The sequence below is a fragment of the Salvelinus sp. IW2-2015 genome, linkage group LG4q.1:29, assembly GCF_002910315.2.
Source record: "Salvelinus sp. IW2-2015 linkage group LG4q.1:29, ASM291031v2, whole genome shotgun sequence".
Classification (NCBI taxonomy): Eukaryota; Metazoa; Chordata; class Actinopteri; order Salmoniformes; family Salmonidae; genus Salvelinus; species Salvelinus sp. IW2-2015.
Genome location: NC_036842.1, coordinates 17,524,781 through 17,531,208, shown reverse-complemented (window position 1 = coordinate 17,531,208; position 6,428 = coordinate 17,524,781). Strand labels below are relative to the sequence as shown.

At 51.9% G+C, this 6,428-nt stretch overlaps 1 pseudogene; it reads left to right on the top strand.

Annotated features, from left to right (window-relative positions):
• The window catches only part of LOC111961579 (isotocin-neurophysin IT 1-like), a 10,646-nt pseudogene extending 8,490 nt beyond the window's left edge, over nt 1–2,156 (top strand).
• The last annotated feature ends 4,272 nt before the right edge of the window (nt 2,157–6,428 follow it).

Below are 6,428 nucleotides of genomic sequence, written 5' to 3'. Positions count from 1 at the left end.
CTCATGTGCTCAGTGTGAACCTGCTTTCATCTGTGAAGAGCACATGGTGCCAGTGGCGAATTTGCCAATCTCGGTGTTCTCTGGCAAATGCCAAACGTCCTGCACGGTGTTGGGCTGTAAGCACAACCCCCACCTGTGGACGTCGGGCCCTCATACCACCCTCATGGAGTCTGTTTCTGACCGTTTGAGCAGACACATGCACATTTGTGGCCTGCTGGAGGTCATTTTGCAGGGCTCTGGCAGTGCTCCACCTGCTCCTCCTTGCACAAAGGCGGAGGTAGCGGTCCTGCTGCTGGTTGTTGCCCTCCTACGGCCTCCTCCACGTCTCATGATGTACTGGCCTGTCTCCTGGTAGCGCCTCCATGCTCTGGACACTACGCTGACAGACACAGCAAACCTTCTTGCCACAGCTCGCATTGATGTGCCATCCTGGATGAGCTGCACTACCTGAGTCACTTGTGTGGGTTGTAGACTCCGTCTCATGCTACCACTAAGCACCGCCAGCATTCAAAAGTGACCAAAACATCAGCCAGGAAGCATAGGAACTGAGAAGTGGTCTGTGGTCACCACCTGCAGAACCACTCCTTTATTGGGGGTGTCTTGCTAATTGCCTATAATTTCCACCTGTTGTCTATTCCATTTGCACAACAGCATGTGAAATGTATTGTTAATCAGTGTTGCTTCCTAAGTGGACAGTTTGATTTCACAGAAGTGTGATTGACTTGGAGTTACATTGTGTTGTTTAAGTGTTCCCTTTATTTTTTTGAGCAGTGTATATCACTTTTATCTATAATAACAATGTAACTATAACTTTCTGTTTCCTATTATCTTTCCAGTGCATGTCTTGTGGCCCGGGCGACAGGGGCCGCTGCTTGTGCCCCTGTAACGGCTCTCTTTCGGTGAGTGAGTAGACCAAGGCGCAGCGGGTGATGAATACATAATGACTTTATTGTAAGACGAAGACAGACACGAAATACACTTGACTAAATATACAAAATAACAAAACGAACTAGACAGACCTAAACTACGAACTTACATGAAACGAAGAACACATGAACATGAACGACCGAATGAACGAGACGAGACAGTACCGTGTGGTGCAACAAACACAGACACAGCGACAATCACCCACAAACAAACAGTGAGAACAACCTACCTTAATATGACTCTCAATTAGAGGAAAACGCAAAACACCTGCCTCTAATTAAGAGCCATACCAGGCAACCCAAAACCAACATAGAAACAGCAAACATAGACTGCCCACCCAAAACTCACGCCCTGACCATCACACACATACAAAACAACAGAAAACAGGTCAGGAACGTGACAGCCCCAGTATCTGCTGTGGGGAGGGGCTGCTACGTGGGCTCCCCAGAGGCAGCTAGTTGTGCGGAGGAGAACTACCTGCTCTCTCCCTGTGAGGCCGGAGGAAGAGTGTGTGGCTCTGAAGAGCGACGTTGTGCTGCGCCAGGGATCTGCTGTGACGTGGGTAAGATCAAGACTACCCTGCTGTGTTCCTGTATAGAAACTGTTTCTATCCACACAGAATGATTTAGCAAAATAGCAAAAAGCCTTGCATGCAGTAGGGTTTGTTTTTCTATTTATTGCTGGTTGTGGCAATTTCAATAGACTATTTAATTGTTAATAGTATGTGCCAAGGTCTCGTGGTATTGAATGCATTCTCATTGTCAGCTAGCTAGCTACTTGTTCCAAGATCACTTATTAAGAGTTCAGGAAGAAATGTAGTGTCGTATAGCCATTGGCCACAGTCAATGGTAATACTGTACTAATGAAATGTATTGCTTGTGAGTTCACCTGGATTCAGTTTGATATTTTAGGTTACAGTTGTGTGACAGATTGTCTATTTGTACCTTTTCTCTTTTAGAGGGTTGTAGCATTGACCAATCCTGTTTTGAGGACGAAGCTGCCGAATACATAAGCCAATCAGAGAGCAGTAGCCATGACCACGATCTGCTGATGAAGCTACTGCACATGATTAGCCACACCCCTCCCCACAGAGTCCACCAATAAAACAGCCTCTAGGTGTTTTCAGGGACAGTCCTGAGTTGAAGGACAGTGTAAAAAAAATCTGTTGCATGTTTCAATGTCAGAGGCATACCTGCAGTATGTACATACATTTTCTACAGCAGATAGATATAGACGTAAAATATGAGTTTTTGCTTGTAACTGCTTGTGTAATGGCTTGTGCTCTATGAGACAAATAAAGCGTACTGTACAAAAACATAACTTTCTGGTTAGTCATTGTTGCATGTTTCAAGTCAACTCGGGTCTCAAGTATTTCCAATACCAAAACACACACGCTAAAACTCACCACGAGATGTTGCTGAAATATATAAACGTTATGGATGAGTTTTTGTGTTTATGTGTGTATTGTATATGTGTCTTACCTTACGATGCATGAACAGAGCAGGAACAGAGCTGAGTCATACAACCTCTGACATCATCTTTATGAGACCAAAGTCCCTCCAGGCAGCAGAACTTCTCCACCGCGTCTCCAACCTGTACACGTCTGTGTCACATGTGCTCATGCTCAGTTGAAAACCTGCTTTCATCTGTTTGAAGAGCACATGTGCCAGGTGGCGATTGCAAATCTCGTTTCTCGGGCAAATGCAAACGTCCTGCACGGTGTGCTGAAGCACAAACCCCCACCTGTGGACGTCGGGCCCTCATACCACCCTCATGGAGTCTGTTCTGACCGTGCCTTGAGCAGGACACATGCACATTTGTGCCTGCGGAGGTCATTTGCAGGCTCTGCAGTGCTCCACCTGTCCTCCTTGCACAAAGGCGAGGTAGCGTCCGCTTCTGGTTGTTGCCCCTTACGCCTCCTCCACGTACTCATGATGTACTGCCTGTCTCCCTGGCTAGCGCCTCCATGCTCTGGAACCACTACGTGAAACAGACACAGCAAACCTTCTTCCACAGCTCGCATTGATGCGCCATCTGATAGAGCATGGCACTACCTGATCACTTGTGGGTGTAGACTCCGTCTCATGCACCACTAAAGCACCGCAGCATTCAAAGGACCCAAAACATCAGCCAGAAGCATACGGAACTCGGAAACAGTGGTTCTGTGTCAGCCACCTGGCAGAACCACTCCTTATGGGGTGTCTTGCTAATGCCTTAATATCCACCTTTCTATTCCATTTGCACAACAGCAATGGTGAAATGTATGTATAATCAGTGTTGCTCTAAAGTGACAGTTGGATTCACAGAATGTGTGATGATTGGAGTTACATTGTGTTGGTTTAAGTTCCTTTATTTTTTGAGCATGGTATATCACTTTTATCTATTAATACACAATGTAGACTATAACTTTCTGTTTCCTATTATTTTCCAGTGCAGTCTTGTGCCCGGGCGACAGGGACCGCTGCTTTGCCCCTGTAACGGCTCTCTTCGGTGAGTAGTAGACCAAGGCGCAGCGGGTGAGATACATAATGACTTTATTTAAGACGAAACAGACACGAAATACACTTGACTAATATACAAATAACAAAAACGAACTAGACAGACCAAACTACGAACTTACATGAAACGAAGAACACATGACATAACGATCCTGAATGAACGAGACGAGACAGTACCGTGTGGTGCAACAAACACAGACACAGCGACAATCACCCACAACAAAGGTGAGAACAACCTACCTTAATATGACTCTCAATTAGAGATAAACGCAAAATCACCTGCCTCAATAAAGAGCCATACCAGGCCAAACCCAAAACCACATATGAAACAGCAAACATGAGACTGCCACCAAAAACTCCACGCCCGGACCATCACACACACATACAAAACAAACAGAAAAACAGGTCCCCAGAACGTGACAGAAACCCCCACCCTCAAGGTGCGAACGGGCGCACCAGCACAAAGTCCAGGGAGGTCTGCGGTGGATCTGACACTGGCTGGCTGTACTCGTCCTCAGCTCCGCCACACGCTGTCCCACACCACCATAGCCACTCCCCGCTTCTGTACTCCCCCTCACCAATGACACCCTCCAAGCTAAAACCACCAAATGAAGGGCACAGCCGTGGATAAGGGCAAGCACCGGGATAAGGGGCCAGCACCGGATAAGGGCGGCAGTCCTGGCTGAGGAACTCTGGCAGGTCCTGGCTGAGGGACTCTGGCAGTCCTGGCTGAGGACTCTGGCAGGTCCGGGCTGAGGGAATCTGCAGGTCCGGGCTGAGGGACTCTGGCAGGTCCGGGCTGAGGGACCTCTGCAGTGTCCGGCTGAGGATCTGGCAGGTCCGGGCTGAGACTCTGGCAAGGTCCGGGCTGTAGGGTGCTCATGACTTTAGGAGCGCATGACGTGGGCAGTCATGCTGTAGGGCAGCTCATACTGTTAGGGCAGCTCATGACTGTAGGCAGCTCCGACTGGCTGGGCTTGAGCTCTGACGCTGCGCTCTGGCAGCTCCTGGACTGGCTGGCGGCTCTGGCAGCTCCTGACTGCTGGCGGCTCTGCAGCTCCTGACTGCTGGCGCTCTGGCAGCTCGGACTGCTGCGCTCTGCAGCTCCTGACTGGCTGGCGGCTCTGGCGGCTCCTGAGCTGACGGAGCGGCTCTAGCGGCTCCTGACTGACGGACGCTCTAATGGCTGGGGACAGACGGGCGCCTAATGGTCGTGGCAACGGATGGCTCAAGGCGCTGGGCAGACGGATGGCTCAGAATGCGGCTGGGCAGACGGATGGCTCAGAAGGCGCTGGCAGACGGATGGCTCAGAAGGCGCTGGGCAGACGGATGGCTCAGAAGGCGCTGGGCAGACGGATGGCTCAGAAGGCGCTGGGCAGACAGATGGCCTCAGAACGCGCTGGGCAGACAGATCGTCAGACGGCGCTGGGCAGACAGATGGCTAGACGGCGCTGGGCAGACAGATGGTCAGACGCGCGGGCGGCAGACAGATGGCTCAGACGGGCGCTGGCAGACAGATGGCTCAGACGGCGCTGGGCAGACAGATTGGTCTCAGACGGAGCTGGGCAGACAGATGGCTCAGACGGCGCTGGGCAGAACAGATGGCTCCGACGGCGCTGGGCAGACAGATGCTCAGACGGCGCTCAGCAGATGCTCACGACGGGCAGACAGGCAGGCAGAAGCGTTGGGCAGACGCCGACTCTGCCTGCTGATGGTGCACATAGCCTTGGTGCGTGGTGCCGAACTGAGGTACCGGGATGACGCACGCACTTCAAGGCTAGTGCGGGAGCAGGGACAGGGCACACTGACCTCTCGAAGCGCACTATAGGCCTGGTGCGTGGTTACCGGAACTGGAGGTTCCCGGCTGAGGGCACGGCACCTCAGGGCGAGTGCGGGGAGAAGAACAGTGCGTACAGGGCTCTGGAGACGCACAGATGGCTTAGTGCGTGTGCCGGAACTGGAGGCACTGGGCGGGAGACACGCACCATAAGGAGAGTGCGTGGAGGAGGAAACAGGGCTGTGGAGACGCACAGGTGACTTAGTGCGTGGTGCCGGAACTGGTGGTACTGGGCTGGGCGAGGAGGTAGCGCCGGAAATACTGGACCGTGTAGGCGTACTGGCTCCCTTGAGCACGAGCCTGCCCAACCTTATGCTGAATGCTCCCCGTCGCCCGACCAGTGCGGGGGGTGGAATAACCAGCACCGGCATGTAGGCGAACCGGGGACACCATGCGTTCAAGGCTGGTGCCATGTAAGCCGGCCCAAGGAGACGTACTGGTGGCCAGATAATGTAGAGCCGGCCTCATGGCACTTGGCTCAATGCTCATCTACCCTACCAGTGCGGGAGGGTGGAATAACCCGCACTGGCTATGCACCCGTACAGAGACACCGTGCCCGCTCTACTGCGAACAACGGCGTCTGCCCGTACTCCCGCTCTCCACGGTTAGCCTGGAAGTGGGCGCAGGTCTCCTACCTGCCCTCGGCCCACTACCTCTTAGCCTCCCCCCCAAGAAATTTTAGGGTAGTACTTGCGGGCTTCCAGCCTTGCTTCCGTGCTGCCTCCTCATAACGTCGCCTCTCGCTTCGCTGCCTCCAGCTCCGCTTTGGGGGCGACACTCCACTGGCTCTGCGCCAGGGTCCTTTACCGTCCAGGATCTCTTCCCATGTTCCAATCCCCTTTTCCCACTGCTGCTGTCGTGGCTGTCCGTTAACCGCTGCTTGATCTGGTTTGGTGGTGATTCGTGTAACGCTCTCTTTCGGTAGTGAGTAGACCAAGGCGCAGCGGTGATGAATACATAATGACTTTATTGTAAGACGGAAGACAGACACGAAATACACTTGACTAATATACAAAATAAAACACAAACGAACTAGACAGACCTAAACTACGAAACTTACATGAACGAAGAACACATGAACATGACGAACCGAATGAACGAGACGAGACAGTACCGTTGGTGCAAACAAACACAGAACACAGCGACAATCACCCACAAACAAACAG